The sequence below is a fragment of the Panulirus ornatus genome, chromosome 55 (assembly GCF_036320965.1).
Source record: "Panulirus ornatus isolate Po-2019 chromosome 55, ASM3632096v1, whole genome shotgun sequence".
In the NCBI taxonomy this organism is placed as follows: domain Eukaryota; kingdom Metazoa; phylum Arthropoda; class Malacostraca; order Decapoda; family Palinuridae; genus Panulirus; species Panulirus ornatus.
Genome location: NC_092278.1, coordinates 39,237,282 through 39,256,536, shown reverse-complemented (window position 1 = coordinate 39,256,536; position 19,255 = coordinate 39,237,282). Strand labels below are relative to the sequence as shown.

General features: G+C 41.6%; 1 long non-coding RNA gene across 1 annotated transcript in view; it reads left to right on the top strand.

The window, feature by feature from the left end:
• The first annotated feature begins 4,383 nt into the window (after positions 1-4,383).
• LOC139765433 (uncharacterized) overlaps positions 4,384-19,255 on the top strand; it is a 30,289-nt gene continuing 15,417 nt past the window's right edge. Inside the window, exons 1-2 of the long non-coding RNA XR_011716661.1 lie at positions 4,384-4,414; positions 4,897-5,038. This is a non-coding gene — a long non-coding RNA (uncharacterized lncRNA). The remainder of the gene's footprint in view (positions 4,415-4,896; positions 5,039-19,255) is intronic.

Here is a 19,255-nt window from a genome sequence, read left to right as displayed (position 1 = left end):
CCACTGGTGATATTCTTTCATCCCTGAAAGATTCTGGGCAATCCTATGTAGCTGCCTTGGACATATCCAAAGCTTTTGACAGGATGTGATATCTGGTCTCATTTCTAAGCTCCCTTCTTTTGGACTCCCTCACTGACTTTGTTCCCTCATATTCAACTTCTTCTCTGGCCGATCTATTTCTGTGGTTGTTGATGGATCAGCCCTCCTAGACTTTCTTCATCAATAGCGATGTCCCTCAAGGTTTAGTCTTGTCTCCGACACTTTTCCTTCTTTCTTTCAATAATTAAAATTTTCCACAGATAACCAAATGCACTCATACGCTGACGACTCAACACTGCATTCCTCCACATCAACTCTGTTCCTTCTTTAACTCGATCTGCATCTCGCCCTGACACGACTTCTTCAGTAAACTCAGACTTGGACAGGATATCTCAGTGTGGTAGACGAAATCTGGTTCAGTTTAATGCCTCAAGACCCAATTTTTGTCCATCTCTCTAACGAAAATTCTGTACAACTTTCCTCTCTCCTTCAATGGATCTGTAATTCTGCCGTTTGATTCAGTGAACATACTTGGTATTACTGTAACATCCACTATGTCTTGGAAACCTCACATTACGGAAATAGCTAAATCTGCCTGTAAAAAACTGGTAATCCTGATTTGATGTCGAAGTTCCTTTTCTTTCGAACCGATGCTCCGTCCTTATATCGAGTAATGCTTTCACATTTGGGGTAGTTCTAGCTCTGAATCCTAACTGAAAGAGTGGAGTCGAAAGCGGTCCGACTTATAAACTCTCCCAGGCCAACTTCAAAACTTATCCCGTTTGCCTTGCGCCGCAATATTGGTTCTTTCCCTTTTCTCTGTGTATTACTTTGGTTTATGCTCCTCATAGCTGGCTGCTTGTGAACCCCCACCACTGTCTAGACCACGCAACACCACAGCAAGCTGCTGCGTCACATGATTACTGTGTGGTCTGTTGGCAGCTCAAGGTTGGGCCATTTATATAACTGTTTCTTTAACTACACCACGAAGCTTGGAACTCTATAACCTCTCATGTCCTTCACAATAATTATGACGTGGCAAATTTCAAAAGACAGCCTTTCACTTCCTCCAAAATTCGTAACAAAATTTCCTTGTCTCCTTTTCTCTTTCATTAATCTCATTAATCTCTTTCATTAATCTCTTTATATTCTAATTAAGGACCGGCCTTGATGTGGTCTTTCTCCGTGACTGGACCTCCAACGGGTAAAAAGTGTTCCTATGTTAACAATGGAACTGGCCTCGGTAGTGCACATGAGTTTTGTTTGCACTTTTAAGGAAACATTGTAAAAAAGCCTGGTGACTTGTTTTGAGTCGCCACTATTTTCTGTAATCAACTGACTGAGTGACTAAGTAATGACTTTCGCTACTACCTCAAGTTCAGTGGTGTTTACAGGCTATCAAAATGCACTTTTTACTAATCCTACGCCTCTCTCCATAATCTCTTTTCGAAATGTCCGAAAAGCACTTCTCTTTTTGGACACAAGGAGCTGAGTTCAACATTGTTTTGATATTATTTGCTAAAAGATTTGACACTACAATTTAGAGTTTTCTTGCTGACAGAAAATGCTGCTTAACCGGGTCGTCTATGCTCCTGTGATGAAATCAAAATTATCTTTGCATCATCTTTGCCAACAAAATATTATTGATGATTAGAGTTTGCTATGTTCATGATTTCTTTCTGCATGTTTTATGTGATTATATCATTTTATATTGATGCAGACAGCTAAGTAGCATATTTTGTAGTGTTTAGTTGAAACTAATAACGGGTTTGGTGCTTACCTGGAACGTCTTTCGTGAAATTGTACTGATAAATGTTCCTGATAACCTTATAGATTACTTGCACTTGTGCACTGGGATCCCGTGATATGTCTATGAAGACAGTGGTATGAACTGGTCAAAGTGATACTTATGACATTAACGTGACTATTTGGTGACACAGAGTTGATCTCATAGAAAACGGTTTTCTATGTGCATAAGAAAAATGAAAATCTGTTGAGGGTAACTAAAGGAAAATTGCTCATTTTATGTTTGGTGTTAAAGCCGCTACAGAAAGGAATAGCCCGGAATGCCACTTTAACATCATAAAAAATCGGAAAAAACACAGTAATGTCTTTGTATCTCTTTCATCGATATCTATTTCCGCTATTTCGCTCGCCTCTCTCCCCCTATTTTTTTTTTTTTTTTTATATTTTAGTAATAAAAGGTTCTGTAACACCAGGTTCCCGAGGTCTCACTCCAGCCAAAATGATACATATCACTTAAATGAATGATCACTCAATCATAGGGATAAAGTCTACCTTAAACTTCAGTTCTCGTCTCTATGTAGACTGTTGAATAATTTGGTGAAACACTGCCATACATAATAGTGAATGACCCGCTACAATACAGCCTCCGGAAATTACTGTATACACTGAGGCTGAAAAGACTGAAGTGATATGAGTCTCATGCCGGAAGGTGGAACGTAACATAATTATTATAAACCAACTTGGCCATGATCCAGTTTATACTGGCGATATATCTCGTGTTGTTTGGTCATGATGCTTCAGCTTATCATTGAATATATATCTGTTGTTTGGCCATGATGTTCTAGTTTATTACTAGCGATATATCTAGGTATCGTTTGTCAATGATGTTTTTTATGATAGGTAATTATCATGTTTGGTCATGATATTTCAACTGATTATAAGTTACTTGAGCGATATTTGGCGATCATGATTCGACAGTTATATGATGAACCTTGTTTGATGGTCATGTTTTAAATCATTATAGGTCACTAGAGAACAAAAGTTTGAAGAACACCACATAAAGCCAATGTAAGGCAGTTACCGTGTACACTTATCTGTTACTAGTAACCGTAGTAAGATAAGCTGACACAGATGTAACACAACCTTAGAGCCGTAACCTTACACCTCATGACTGTGACAGCCTGGATAATATTTAACTAACCCCTCAACCACCTCCCCCCCCCCCCTTGATAAAAGGATAAATTTCTCCAAATTCTATTCATAATTTTGCATCTTATTAAACCTGCAGAGGATGAAATTATAGTATACCTACATTCAGTAATGTATTCATTCGGAGATTCAAGCTCGCGAGACAATGACATTTTTCAGTAATAAAGAACTTTTTAAGTTACTTTAACCCTATACGTCAATAAACGAGTAATGGTAACAAAATCAAAATCAGTAAACGAGTGATGGTAGAAAAACAAACAAACAAACAAACAAACAAAGTTCGAGACCAGTTCGAATATGTGAACTATGTGAACAAGACTTCATTAAAGAAATGATTCATTTTCACTGTTCATTGATATATCATTATTATTATCATTATCATTATCATTTCATAATTATTATTATCATTAATATTTTCAACAACCGGAAGTGTATGTTCTTGAAGGCTGCTGAAAATGTCTCGCATTTGAAGTTTTTGTTTAGATGCGCCACAGAAATAACTTTAAAGAATGAGTGATTTTGTTTTGCATTATGGGGGAGTTACTACGTAGAAAACATAATAAGAGTGGCTCCGGCATCAATTTGTTTTTGTCATTACTTCTTTGCTTTTAGATATGTCAATGGTGGAGAAGGTGTGAAGATCAGGAAAAATACGTGGCAGAAAATGTAAAAGTCAGTAAAACATATTTAGGAATAAACAAGGCCTCTGTAAATCTGAACTGATATCTTTTCGCAGCCGACGTTTCCCTTATTTACAATGTTATTTGAAAAAGAAGAATGTGATTGTTATGGTTTCTCTACAGCCAGTTTTGGGCCTTTCATGTGTAAATTCCTCAGTGTGTATGTAGTGAGGCGCAACAGACGAAGCTGATATATTTCGACCGTAATATCAAAGTAAATCTCGGTCTTCGGGTGAAAGTAGTTGATGTTTTCATTGATTCTGTTTATTTCCTAAAGTATTTCACCTACTCTTGCGTAGATTATTCATTCATTTTCCCTGTCTTTATAATCATTACCAGACAAAAAGCTCTTTTATAGTATTTTCGCAACACGCTACATCATAATTATAAATGTAAATTTCCTACTTGGCACATCAGCACTGGAACTCTACCATTATTTTCAGTCATTTGTCATAATCACATTTTTTCGATCATCGACTTAACAAAATCCACCAGCCACATTGATTGATCTTAGTAACACACGTAATTAATATTTACCAACCAATGAGTTTCATAGAGTTAAACTTGTAATTACAACAGAAACAATATTACTTACTTGCCAACAATACCGAGTGAAGCAACAGATTCAAATGTCCAACTGGTTGTTACGATCTTTGGTAAGGTGGTTCGACCAAGAGCCGGCAGGACCCAGGGGGGTGAACCAGTTGTACTCAGATCGTGTTGGAGAACGTACACGTCACGTACTGACTCTATGTGATATATATATATATATATGACTATTTGATGATACACCAAGACATTTGGAAGATGACGCTGACACTAATGATACTGACTGTAATCATTGTTATTCATGAGTGTTTCGTCGCCGGTGTTCATATTTGACAACTACAGTGTGTTGCGTGAGAGTTATGGTGTAAGTGATTCGTTCTTAAAAAAAGATACGTTAAATCGAGTATTGTATCAGTACAATTCAGATGTGCAACCGACGAGACAGATATGTTTCTGGCACGAGAAGCAAGTGATTAAGTAATGTTTGTGAATTTACTTGTGTGGGTCAGAGATTAATGAACAATATAAGTGAAATATTAGTTTATCGTTGCGATAGATCATGACCGGGGTGAAAACTTAACCACGAGTGGTGAAAATTAGTAATTACAGTGATTATTGAAAAATGTGAAGTATTGTGATAAATTGTAGTGATAAATTGTTTTATTCGATACAGGTCTAGGATAAGGATAGAGTATGATTAAAAAGTGTGATTGAAAAAAAACTGTGTTGATTGATAACTGATTTTCTGGATGTGAGTCATGGCATGATGGCCTAGCTCATGACCTGATGGCCTAGAGGTGGAGGGCCGGCGAAAGGTAAGTAACAGTATTACCATTTATGATCTTGTTTGACCAGGTTACCTCATGAAATGTCGATTTCATTCAGCCATGATGTTTCCGTGTGTATAGATGATATTTCCACTTTGCTGTTTGGCCATTATGTATTATAGGTCATACTTTCAGTATTATTTTACCTTGATGTTGGAGCTGATTGTTGGTGATATGTCAAGTATTGCTTACCTATGATGTTTATGAATGTTAACCTGTTTGGTATGTCGATTCTTGTTGCTCCAATATGTTTCACCTGATTATATGTCGATTTTTGTTTTAACTATGGTGTTTCATCTGATTTTGTGATTTGTCGATTCATGGTAGGCCATAAGGTTTCAACTGATTATAGTTATGTCGATTGTTGTTTCAGTTGATTATAGATGTTCAGTATTGTTTAGCCATTATTTTTCAAGTTATTATTGGTTAAATGTTAAACAATATTTGACATTCATTTTTCGACTGTTCATTGATAATTTGTTGAATCTTGTTTGAAGGTCATGTTTCTTTTCATCATGTCATATATGACCAATGTCAGAAGGCAACATCATAAGGCCTATTGGGTCCATGCGAGGTAGTTTCCGTGTACACTCGGCCGTTATCATAGTAGGAAAGTGAAACGAAATTATTAGTTATATTAAGATCAAACGGAATATTAACGCAGCCGGCAGCATAACTATTACGACCTAAGGAATATAGTGATAATATTGTAGTCCAGCTGTGTAAGGTTTATATATACATGTTAGAGGTTGGGCGGATATATATAGATTATTTTTGCTGCGTGTTATTTATCAGAATACCTTAAAGATTAAGGATTTAATCAGCTAAGCATAATTCATGGACGCCATTTGCCGTGTAAGCTAATGGGTTATCTTCATAGATTCCCAATTAGTTGATTGGGACGTGCAGGAAGGTCTAACTACATTTCTAATACAAACTGTGCTTCTCTTTTGAGAGTTAACGTTAACTACACAAAAGGGGTGGATGTCGGTAAGCGACCTAAACTACATGTAGATAGTGAAGGAAGTGTTTAATTGAAGTAAGATCGTATGGACAGAGGAAGAGGAAGATTAAGATCAGACTGCTGATAGCACAGGCGGAAATCAGTTGGGAGATGGCAGAAAGACGATGGTTCGACTATAGCCTTACCGAACCTGAAGCACAGTGACCTCCCAGCACCGCTCAACCTTCCAGAACGGCCTGTCGGTCGGGAGCAATGGGCAACCCTGCCAAGGCGTCCACCGCCCGCCCGACAACCCGCCCTCAGGAACTGGTACCTGCCCGGGAGCCACGGGAGAACAGGCTAATCCCGCACACCCTATGCCAACAAAGGGGAGATGACCTTCGACCTGCCCGACGGCCGACACCAGATGTTCGAGGCAGGCCCGACTATGTTACCCTGTGCTCTTGGACCACATTCGGTAGAGGGAATGCGTCCAGGTTAGGGCTTTGACACTGCACACCTCTAGGTCCCGGTGTGTCAGCCCTAGCCCAATGAGAGCACTCGCACTCTCTTGACACCATGCAGCCCGCCAGTTGACAGTGGCTGATGTTAGGTGCACGGTGTCTTTACCGGTTAGATCCCGTACGCCCTGTAGGACTTCCGGGGTACCGTAATAACTGCACTTATGCCTGTGTGCAGTTGAGAGTGCGAGGTGGACACCAGAGACCTGGGCATCTATTATCCAGGCCTCTGTACCTTTGGAAGCCACGATGTCCGGCTTCCTAAAGGACCCCGCAATAGGGATGCGAGGCTCACAGACCACTTGGTACCCCCTCTGTCTCAAACGTCCGGCCAAATAGGCACAGATGTTGTCGTGCCGTCTGACACGACCCCCATGGGTACGAGGGCACATCTGAGCGATGTGCCCCAGTGTCCCAGGTTTGTGACAGGTGTCACAGAGACCGTTGATCTCGGGCCGGCCTCTGGACGCCCTGGCTGGGGTCGGCAGCGCGCCTATCCTGACTTGGACGGCCTTCACGTAGTCAGAACCGGACATGAAACGGTTCCCGCTGGTAACCCATCTACTGACCTGAGGCACGGCAGCAGATGGAGCGAGAGCCGCTCCGTCAACAGTACTGACTAAGTTGGACCTCCATGCGTTCAGGCGTTCGAACTTGTTGCCCGCCTGCCGACCAGCGATGCGTGCGGGTCCGGCCCAGCGCTGCAGTTTGCTCATGACTGCAGGCTCCCGAACTGCCGCATGAATCACCGGGTCGGTCGAGGTGAGCAACTTTTCGAACCGCGCCTGTTTATTCAGACGGACGGTTGAGACAAAGTCCGGTATACCCAAGCCCCCATCTCCTGTAGCCGAGTGAAAGTATGCGCAGGGCACGTCATGGGCTAGGCGGAGCCAGCGGCGGACTGCCACTCGCACCTGCCTGTCCATACGTGCTAACTGCGTCTTATAAACTTCACCTAGCACCAGTCGATGATTGAGCTTGGGCACCAAGTGTCCCACAAGCAACGCAACTCTTTGCTGAGGTTTTAGAGGGGCTCTGGTGATGTTCAGGAGCCCCTCTTCTAGCAGGGCGCCGTAGGACTTTCGCCGCCCCTTAGATCCGACCAAGATGCCGAGGTACTTATACTCGTCCTCAGCACTCATGGAACCGACAGCGCTGCCCAAGACTTGGAATGTCCTCTGTTGATTGACATACCAAGTCTTGCGTTTGCCGTCTAGTTTTGCACCAGTAATCGTGGCGCAGATTTTTTTTCTTTTATGTTTGCTGAGTGGGCGTGGGCAGCTGAGGCCCTAATCCGATAGTGGAGTGTTATGAAGAACCTCTGGAAACTTTACCAAACTTCTTCGAGCAGCTAAGATGTATCGTAGTTTCAGCGTTATTTCAGTAATTTCATCCAGTTCTTAGTCGTTCGTGCGTACATTCTTCACCATGGGGGGGGGGGGGACACCAGAAAATAATGCCGTTGGTATATTTCGAATATAACACTGAAAATCCAAGATAAATTTTGTTTTATGAGGCTACTAGGGTCGTCATAGATTCTGTTTATTTCCTTAGGTGTTTCACCTACTTTTATGTAAATTGATAACTCGGTCTTCCTGATTTTTCATCTCCCTCCCCACTCTCGACATATTCATAATTGTAAAAAAAGAAATTATTCTGTTCCCTACACTACATTACCATTATGATATATATTTCACATTCCAGACCTAATTCTGTGGTACACTTAAACTGGAACTGTTTTTTTTTGTTTACCGTATTTTCACTCATTTGTCGTATTTTTTTTTTTTTCGCTTCGATCAAAAAATGAATTAAAAGCTTCTTTATATTCATATTGAATTTAGAGGAACATAGTTCATCCGCCAGTGGGTAAAGAATTTTTTTCCATTCTAGATATCCATATACATTTGTTTTATATTATATGATTGCAAAACCAAGTAGTTTGCCCTTTAGAGTTTATAAATTAGACTTTCATATACAGAAAAGAAACATTTACTGATATTTCCAACCTTGCTCAGATCGCCTAGAGTCGTCTCCGTCCACCTTTCCAACCTAACGATTTCCTGTGCATGGTTAAATAAGGTTAGCTTTTCATATTTTGACTCGAACCTAGTCTAGCATAGCCTAGCTTAGCCTAGGCAGCATAGATTAGCTTAGGAAATCTTTAGAACGCGAATATTATTCTACCAACGCGCAGGACATGTACAGTTTGTTACTTCCTTATCAGCTGTATCAGTTGCTTGCACTTGCATTCACATTATACCAACGTCAGCGCAATATCTCGCATCTTATCCAGCACCACTGCTGGCTGACGATATATCTCAGTGGTTAGACCAACATGAACGCACAGCAGACTATCATCACTGCCTTTTACCTTGGCAGAAGCCACAGTGGAGACTCGTCATGTTCATCCTTGGTTGTCAGCCGACTTTTTTTCCTGTTGCCACTTAAATTTTTGAAGGGACTTGAGTCTGACTCGGTGAGCACAACACTTTCTTGCTTCATGCAGAAGGCTTAATAGTATCAGAACATCAGTTTTTGTTTCATATTTGACGTCCGTAATGCTGTTACCAACATCGTTATACCCATCTTTAGGAGGCATCGACGCCTCAACATTAATGGGTCATCCAACATCCCTGATGACGAGGTATTGTTACAAGGTAATGGTTGAACGATAGTAGGGGTAGGTTAGAGTGACATCACCTAGCTTCCTACTTTGGACCATTTCTTTTGGATAAAATGTCGTGACATACATTGTTAGTACAGCAGTGATTTGCAGAATGTTATCTTGACGCTCCTTCCACCATTAGGAATGTTTTAGTGTGTAAGGAAAGGATGTAATTCTAGAAAGTATACGGTAATCTGTCGTAGGTAACTAGGTAACGTTTCCTTGCACTTCCGCAAACGTTTTTGCTTGGTAGATGTAACTCCATTTTTTGAAGACCAGACACAATGTCGACGAGAACGGGCAAGTTAAAGAACAGGACATGAAGGCTTTCACTAGATCTTTCGACTGTGTAGTTATTTCGTCCAACCTTTACCATACACGTACTTTGTGTCTGTGTTGTTCAATAGAGAGACTTACATTTCACCATAAGCATGTAGTCCTTGATCATGGTACAAAATATTCTGCAGACAGGTCAAACAGCTGACGTAATGCTGTATCATGTCATCAGTCATACGTTCATTAAGTATGCACCAAGGGTGTAGCGGGGTGGATGGGAGTGAACATACTGGATGACACGTCTAGTTCCACAAGTATATTTTACCGGCATACGGTCTTATCACGTGAACCCAGAGTGAACTTCAGAAAAACTTCATCGGCTTGGTAGCGTGCATTTCCTGTGTAACCACACATGCGAATTACCCAGCTGTATTTTGTTAATGACGAACAGTTTCATTAGTAGACTACCCTGGATGTCGGCAGCTCGAAGCCTCATCACACCAGTGCTATTAACGTGAACCTGTGACACTAGTGCTTCGAACATGTGCGTGTGACCAGGTTCATGATTCGAACCCAGGTTTAGGACCTCTTTTTAAATTCTGCGTTACTTTCAGTAGCAGGGAAATTTAGATTCTTATGGAGTGAAATTTCTTTGATGAGTCCTTCGCTCGACCAACACTTCTTGCCAGGAGTCCCTCTCATGACACACACGTAGTGACAGCCCTATTTAGTTGGATAAACTGGTGGCGTAAGTGTTTTCACAATTCCTTCTCTCGCCGATCCTGTACCGTGATAGATCTGTATAACTAATTAGCTAACTAATTAGTGCTCGTGAGAGATGATGATGATGTTGATGACTTCAGAAACTGAAAGATAATACATTGTATTGGTACCACTGTGGTACAGTAGGTTAGATTAGGTTCCCATCATCTATTTGTGATTATCATTTTTCTTTTTTTTTACTGTATGGGAATGGTTGTCAGTGATGGAGTTCAGTATCGTAATTCTTCTTACCATGATGTTTTTTTTTTTTTTATCTTTAACCTTTCGTTTCTCAGATTGTTTCACTCGTCCACCATCTTAAGACTGTACGGTATTAATATTGCTTCATATCTCTATTTTTTTCAAACCCTTCTTAATCTTAGGTTCTTAAGGTCACGCTCTCTCCTCGATGTCGTTTCCTTCAGATAGATTTCTAGGAACTGCTGCACCTGGAAATCGTCAGATCGACCCAGGGACTCGAAAGCTGCAACCAAGTCACTTCCATGCTTCTGTTTCTCAAGCTGTCTGCAAACACACCGACTCTCTCTCTCTCTCTCTCTCTCTCTCTCTCTCTCTCTCTCTCTCTCTCTCTCTCTCTCTCTCTCTCTTCCTTTAACTCCTCTAGATGGAACATTTCTCGCCTCCCATGTACTTTAGGTGTTAGATCTACATTTTCTTTTTCTTTTACAGTTAAGGTAACCGCATGAAAAGTTTGCTCAGCATTCCTCTGTACACGACGTGTTCATAGCATTCCTCTGTACACGACGTGTTCATAGCATTCCTCTGTACACGACGTGTTCATAGCATTCCTCTGTACACGACGTGTTCATAGCATTCCTCTGTTCACGACGTGTTCCTACACAGTTCTGATATGTATGTATTTATGACTAGCTCAGGACTCCCTCTCCAGATGATAGACAGCTCTAATGCTTGGTTGTTTCTAGTAGCAGGAAAATGATGGACTACTTTGGAACGAGAATACAGGAAAATGATGGACTACTTTGGAACGAGAATACATCTGTAATGCTCATGTTCGACCCTTGCCACAGGTGTCTTTTCCCCCGGCCGGGTAACCTCGAGTAGACCGAGTCCGGTAATGCTGAAAATTCGGACATGAACCAATAGACGCTTAACCTTTAAAGGTTCTTATATGATTCTCCGGTGATGGCGGGTACTGTCGACCCCTTCTTTTCCATTATTATAGATTTCTGTACGATTCTTCCCTCATGATGAGAGTCAACATTAGGCCCCATTTTCTATGCACTTCATCCTTACTTTACTATATATTGTCGTGTCGCGGTTTACCAACCACGTATCTGACTAGGTATTATGCTTGTCTAATTCGTAGGTCGTTTAGCCTTGGCCACCCGTCAGCTCTCATGACCTTAGTGTCATGTACGTAAACATTCACTTGATCAGGTGTTTCCGACCAGTCATTTGCATTGATCAAGAATAAGAGCGGCTCCAAGGCCAACTTTGACACTTGCTACTCCACTACTGCTTGGTTATTCCAGCCCAGCTTGTGATGGTTCCTCAAACCTGCTTCATGTGTTGGTCTCCGTTCAGATAACTTACGAGCCATGAAGGGAGTCCTACTTTATAATTGCCTGAAGGTATTTTGTTTTCTTTATCTCTTGCATGTCATCTGGCAACACAGCTAAAAAAACACTTACAGTACCCAGGACGTACAATGGATTCATTATATTATGACAAGTGTTTCATGAAACCTTTCATAGGAAATTCATCCTATGCAGTTAAGCTGCCAGAAGGTTTTTGATTTGATCTTTCCAAGCGTCTTGCAGACCACAGTTGTCAGAAATACTGGTCTGTAGTGCGGTGTATTTCCCGTCTCCCATCTTATAGCAAAGTTAAGACGTTTGCTCTGTTCTACGTATGTGGCATTAACCCATCACACACTGTCTTTATCAAACACCTCAAGAGGTCAGTCAAGGGCTCATCACACTCCAGGAGTATTATGGAGAAACATCTCCATGCGTCTTATATATATGTCGGGATGCTTCAACATCTTATTTTTGTTACGTAAGCCCGAGGACCTATTCTTCAGGGGCTCCTGCAGCTTCAGTAGCGCGGAAAGGATGGACTCTTTTGGAGTGAGAAATTCCTCGACGAGATAGCACTCCGGCCGGCGATATGCCGAAGGTGACTCGTCTTGCTGTGAAACCACAGGTGGCCAAGTCTGTTAAGGCTAAATCTTGTCTAACGTTACCTCCCTACTTTCCCTGGTCTCGTCCTCGAGCTATTGTGTCACCGTTGAGGGCATCGTGTACCTTTACTGCAGGAAGTGTTTAAAGTCAAGAGGAACAGTGACTGCAGGGACTCCCGGCCTGCACAAATGGTAATGGAGGCCGTTACTTCCCCGTCAGGCTGCGCGCGGCTCACAAGGGCATCATTCTCTCTTGTCCTCAGGCTCACCACGTAAGATCTCATTATCTCTCATTAGGCCGAGTCGCCGGTATCCTTAAACAAGACAGGTGCCTCTGATCTCTTTATTGATCCAGTATTCCTTCGACTCTGTGTTAGGACTGGGGGGGGGGGGAGTCGTCCAAGGTTTAAGCACAAAAAAAACAACTAAATGTTAGTGTTTTTTGAGATAACAAACAATTATCGACCAGTCATGCAAAACCTACCAGTTGCATCGAAGGAAATATAATTTTCGATTCGTTATTAGATTTAGAAGAAAGTTCAACGCTGTGTGAGGTGTCCTAACGAGGAGCAAAAACCAGCTAGTGTTGACGGTGTAGTGGAATTAGCGGGTTGGGCGACCTCCAGGCCGCGGGGAAATACCCCGTGTGTCATGTTTACCCGACGGAAAACTAGTCCATTGGACAACAACAGATCTTCTGTGCGATTGTGTGAACTCCTTCACCATCGCTTGGCCTCGATTCAGAGATGTCAGGATTTGCCGTTGATCATTCTGGTGAAGAGAAATAAACTGGGTTGGAATATGAACCACCAGAGTTGGTTGCTACGGGGGATGGGTACTGCTGGTTGCTAGGGAGGTTGCGTACTGCTGAAATGGAAAACGTAGTACATTTTATCCTGCTCATTAAAGTGAAAAATCTTTGATGAAATCACGTTAGGATCAACTATAATTACATACTTATGTCGTTCATATAACACAAGTTTATCATTATTCATCCTCTTAATCAGATGTAAAAATGTACATCACAGACTCATTTTCCTTTTATCTTTGACAGCTGATGCGAAACCAAGTGGCTTGTCTGGTCCGGTATTGTACTTATGAGGTTCATGATGAACTACTGCTAGATTGTTGATGTTTTTACCTTGCTAGAAAACATGAATTATGCCATTTTGTTATAGAATTATATTGAAGGAATCATCGTGGTATAATTTTTCGTGAACTCAGGGGACGTCTATGTTTATATTTTTGTAGGAAAGAAAGATCACGTTTACTTATCCTGTAACGGATGCACAACCACGTAGTAATGCAGGTCAGGTAGATGAGTTATCTTGTTAACGGTCTTAAGATACCTAGTTTTAAAGCAGCTCTTACCTCCGTCGACTGTGTCGACGACATACAGAGGTTATGGAATACGTCCATGAGGCCTTGGCATATAATTCGTTCGGATTTCTTCACATACAAGGTTCAGATTGCCAGGGGTCATAATGACGAGATGGTCCGACAGGCTTGGGATGAGGTAGACCTCAACCCAAGGAGAACAAATGATATTTTCTCCAGTAACTGGTAATGCCTTCGAAGATTTATCTCAGAGACGCCGATGGAACAGGTAGTTGCAGCATCAAGTATTATGAGAGGCACTAATGCCTCTTCACACTCGTGTGGTAAACACAAGACCAGAATTAGACAGTAAGATACTTTAAGCGTTAAGATTAGCATGGGATCCAGATATTCATGGCAGGTAGACCGTTCTCTTAAAGAAGTCAAAACTAACACGTTACAGTACATCATAATAGGAGGAGGTCATGTACTACTGATTTCAAGTTTCCAGGTCATGGGTTTCATGAGTTGCGACAGCGTACCTTCCACGGGTGTAAATGACGGGCGTCTTGTAACCAGGCTGAAGACATGGTTACGAACCTCACTGGTGTAAACCAGATCATGTGACCATACAGTCCCCTGGTCATGGTATGTGACCATACAGTCCCCTGGTCATGGTATGTGACCATACAGTCCCCTGGTCATGGTATGTGACCATACAGTCCCCTGGTCATGGTGTGTGACCATACAGTCCCCTGGTCATGGTATGTGACCATACAGTCCCCTGGTCATGGTATGTGACCATACAGTCCCCTGGTCATGGTATGTGACCATACAGTCCCCTGGTCATGGTATGTGCAGTGGTAAACAATGACGTCGCCGAGACACAGTATCCTGTGTTGGTCAAGCAGGTCTTCCTCTCCAGACATCATGAACTCTGTTGTTGTGTAGTAGTGAGGATACAGGAGGATATCACACACACACACACACACACACACACACACACACACACACACACACACACACACATATCAGCGGCCATTTATCGACACTAATATGCGTCCTCAGAGAATTTCCCCGTAAGGTGAGAGCGTAGTCACAAAGTGATGGAACACACTTTCATGCTAGGAGGAGTGTACGATCAATATTTTCTCATGCCAGAGCCAAGGAAGGATCTTTTTATTGGGGGGGAGGGGAGGGGGGGAACACTTCGACTCCGGGGTGACAGACGCAGTCTCCGTGGTCAAATTCCTTCTAACCAGAGAGCATAGTAATTACGACGGGACACACACACACACACACACACACACACACACACACACACACACACACCAAGAATTGCTCTAAATTGGATGTTACCTTCCCTTCCTGGATGTGGAAGCTGGTGTTTCTACCTGGATGTGGAAGCTGGTGTTTCTACCTGGATGTGGAAGCTAGTGTTTCTACCTGGATGTGGAAGCTAGTGTTTCTACCTGGATGTGGAAGCTAGTGTTTCTACCTGGATGTGGAAGTTGTCCTCTCTCTCAAGAAAGGTTTATACTTGAAGCTGGGAATATGATCATAACTTATTACTGAGTTGATTTGGCGGTACTGAGAGAGTTGGTTTGTGTCCGTAAGAGACATGTTTCATGTAGGTCCAAAGTTCTCGTATTTAGCGGCAGAGGGTTTGGCGAAGGGTTTCTAGTCCTGTCCCGATGGACATTAGCGTACAGAATCGACTCCATCAACCGTGCCTTACGCCACACGTATCGTAGTAAGAAATACATTAACCAGTTTTACTTCTATAAAGAGTTAGTATTTTCCTATGCATTCAGGTCGTCTGCACATACTGTGTAGGACGGTAGGAAAGTCTAATCAATGACCAGCCAGCACGGATATCCTCACGTCACTACAGAATTCAGTGTGTTGTGTGTGTTGTGTGTGTGTGTGTGTGTGTGTGTGTGTGTGTATGTGTGTGTGTTGTTAGGTACATGAACTTTGCATCATAAATAGATGATGAGGAAGCAATTATGAAGGCAACTTGACTCTTTTTTTTTTTTATTATTTTTCAGCAACAGAACGTTAACACTTTCACAGTTCTCACTGCATATCTCACGTTAGAAAAAGCAAATATGCCTTACCTTTCCAATCTGCCCTATGAGTCCCCTCTGTCCTTATGAGGTTCCTGCAACACTCGAGAAGCTAGCCACGTCCACCGGTCGGGACCAGTGGCGTGGGCTATAGATAGAGTTGTGCGGAGGAGGGTGGATGTGCTGGAAATGAGATGTTTGAGGACAATATGTGGTGTGAGGTGGTTTGATCGAGTAAGTAATGTAAGGGTAAGAGAGATGTGTGGTAATAAAAAGAGTGTGGTTGAGAGAGCAGAAGAGGGTATTTTGAAATGGTTTGGTCACATAGAGAGAATGAGTGAGGAAAGATTGACAAAGAGAATATGTGTGTCAGAGGTGGAGGGAACGAGAAGTGGGAGACCAAATTGAAGGTGGAAAGATGGAGTGAAAAAGATTTTGAGTGATCGAGGCCTGAACATGCAGGAGGGTGATAGGCGTGCAAGGAATAGAGTGAATTGGAACGATGTGGTATACCGGGGTCGACGTGCTGTCAATGGATTGAATCAGGGCATGTGAAGCGTCTGGGGTAAACCATGGAATGTTTTGTGGGGCCTGGATGTGTAAAGGGAGCTGTGGTTTCGGTGCATTATACATGACAGCTAGAGACTGAGTGTGAACGAATGTGGCCTTTGTTGTCTTTTCCTAGCGCTACCTTGCGCACATGCAGGGGGAGGGGGTTGTCATTTCATATGTGGCGGGGTGGCGACGGGAATGAATAAGGCCAGCAAGTATGAATTATGAATTATTATGAATCAGGGGAGACACAAGAGAGAAATATAATAGTCAGTTGTTATACATCGAAGAGACGAAGCTAGGACGCCATTTGATAAACATACGATTGTCCAAAACATAAAACGAGCGTTCATAAACTTATTATTTTACAAATTTTATCAACAATAAAGTCATCTAATTTGTATAGACCATCACTAATATTAAGATTATAAATCTTTGTGTATTTGATGATAGAAGATTCAATGATATTTCTCTTGGCAATAGAGTTAGATTTAATAACTGAGATGGCATTACTCCAGTCAATATAATGATCATAGTTTTTAACGTGATTAAACAAGGCATTTGATTCTTGTCCCGTTTTTTATACTATATTTATGTTGCTTAAGTCTAACAGAAAGATCCTTACCAGTCTGCCCAACATAAAACTTATCACAATTTCTACATAGCACTTTATAGATACATCCAGGAGAATTTTCTGGTGAATTCCTGATTAAGATATTCTTTATAGTGTTATTGTTGCTGAAGGCAACATTTACATTAAAGGATTTAAGCAAAATGGGAAGTAAAGTAGAATTATTATTACAAGGGAGAGCTAAAAGATTCTTGATGTCAATGGGAGGTTTGGGCTCAACTCTATAAGATGATTTCATTGCTAACTTAAGGGATATATAAATGAAAAAGATCTAGGGTACTTTAACTTAGATTGATAAATCCCTTAAGTTAGCAAAGAAATCATTGTATAGAGTTGAGCCCAAACCTCCCATTGACACCAAGACGGGAGTAATGCCATCTCAGTTATTAAATCTAACTCTATTACCTTGAGAAATATCATTGAATCTTCTATCATTGGATACATAAAGAATTACAATCTTAATATTAGTGATGGTCTATACAAATTTGATAACTTTATTGTTGATAAAATTTGTAAAATGATAAGTTTATGAACGCTCGTTATCTGCCTTGGACAATCACATGTTTACCAAATGGCGTCCTAACTTCGTCTCTTCGATGTGTATCAACTGACTGTTATGTTTCTCTATTATTACACGAAAGTCCACATGGGAACTTATCGTGTTTCATTTTCCACGTGAACTCATAGGAATATCTTGATCACGCGCAAAACTGTGATCCTTTCCAATATACATTTACGGAGAGTAAATGTGAAAAAGAGCAAGGTTATTAGGTTCAGTAACGTTGAGAGACAAGTTAGTTGGGAGGTAAGTTTGAATGGAGAAAAACTGGAGGAAATGTAGTGTTTTAGATATCTGGGAGTGGATTTGGCAGCAGATGGAACCATGGAAGCGAAAGTGAGTCACACGGTGGGGGAGGGAGCGAAGGTTCTGGGAGCGTTGAAAAATGTGTGGAAGGCGAAAACATTATCTCGGGGAGCAAAAATTGGTATGTTTGAAGGAATAGTGGTTGCAACAATGTTATATGGTTGCGAGGCGTGGGCTCTAGATAGAGTTATGCGGAGGAGGGTGGATGTGTTGGAAATGAGATGTTTGAGGACAATATGTGGTGTGAGATGGTTTGATCGAGTAAGTAATGAAAGGGTAAGAGAGATGTGTGGTAACAAAAAGTGTAGTTGAGAGAGCAGAAGAGGGTGTGTTGAAATGGTTTGGTCACATGGAGAGAATGAGTTAGGAAAGATTGACCAAGAGGATATATGTGTCTGAGGTGGAGGGAACGAGGAGATGCGGGGGACCAGATTGGAGGTGGAAAGATTGAGTGAAAAAGATTTTGAGCGATCGGGGCCTGAACATGCTGGAGGGTGAAAGGCATGCAAGGAATTGAGTGAATTGGAACGATATGGTGTACCGGAGTGGACATGCTGTCAGTGTATTGAACCATGGCATGTATGACGGGGTGGCGACGTGAATGGAGAAAGGCAGCAAGTATGAATAAGTGATTAAGTATAATAGATATAAATAGATATATGTTTATATTTATTATTTATTATACTTAGTCGCTGTCTCCCGCGTTAGCGCGCGCGCGAGGTAACGCTGGGAAAAGACAACAAAGGCCACATTCGTTCACACAATCTCTCTCTCTCTCTCTCTCTCTCTCTCTCTCTCTCTCTCTCTCTCTCTCTCTATATATATATATATATATATATATATATATATATATATATATATATATATATATATATATATATATATATACATATATATGCGTAAATAGTGCATATGAACACGCACCACTGTATAACATACCTCCAACAGCCAGGATCGAACCCGGGTTCCCTGCGTAGGAGATGGGAGCATTACGGCTAGGATATGATAACCCCTGTTGAGAGGGTGAAGGCATGTACAGAGCATCAGACTAGGGAAGAGCAGTGTGGTTTCAGAAGTGGTAGAGGATGTGTGGATCAGGTGTTTGCTTTAAAGAATGTATGTGAGAAATATTTAGAAAAGCAGATGGATTTGTATGTAGCATTTAGGGAGCTGGAGAAGGCTTATGATAGGGATGATAGAGATGCTTTGTGGAAGGTTTTAAGAGTATACCATGTGGGAAGTAAGTTGCTAGAAGCTGTGAACAGTTTTCACCAAGGTTGTAAGGCATGTGTACGAGTAGGAAGAGGGGAAAGTGATTGGTTCTCAGTGAATGTAGGTTTGCGGCAGGGGTGCGTGATGTCCCCATGGTTGTTTTATTTGTTTATGGATGGGGTGGTTAGGGAGGTAAATGCAAGAGTATTGGAGAGTGGGGCGAGTATG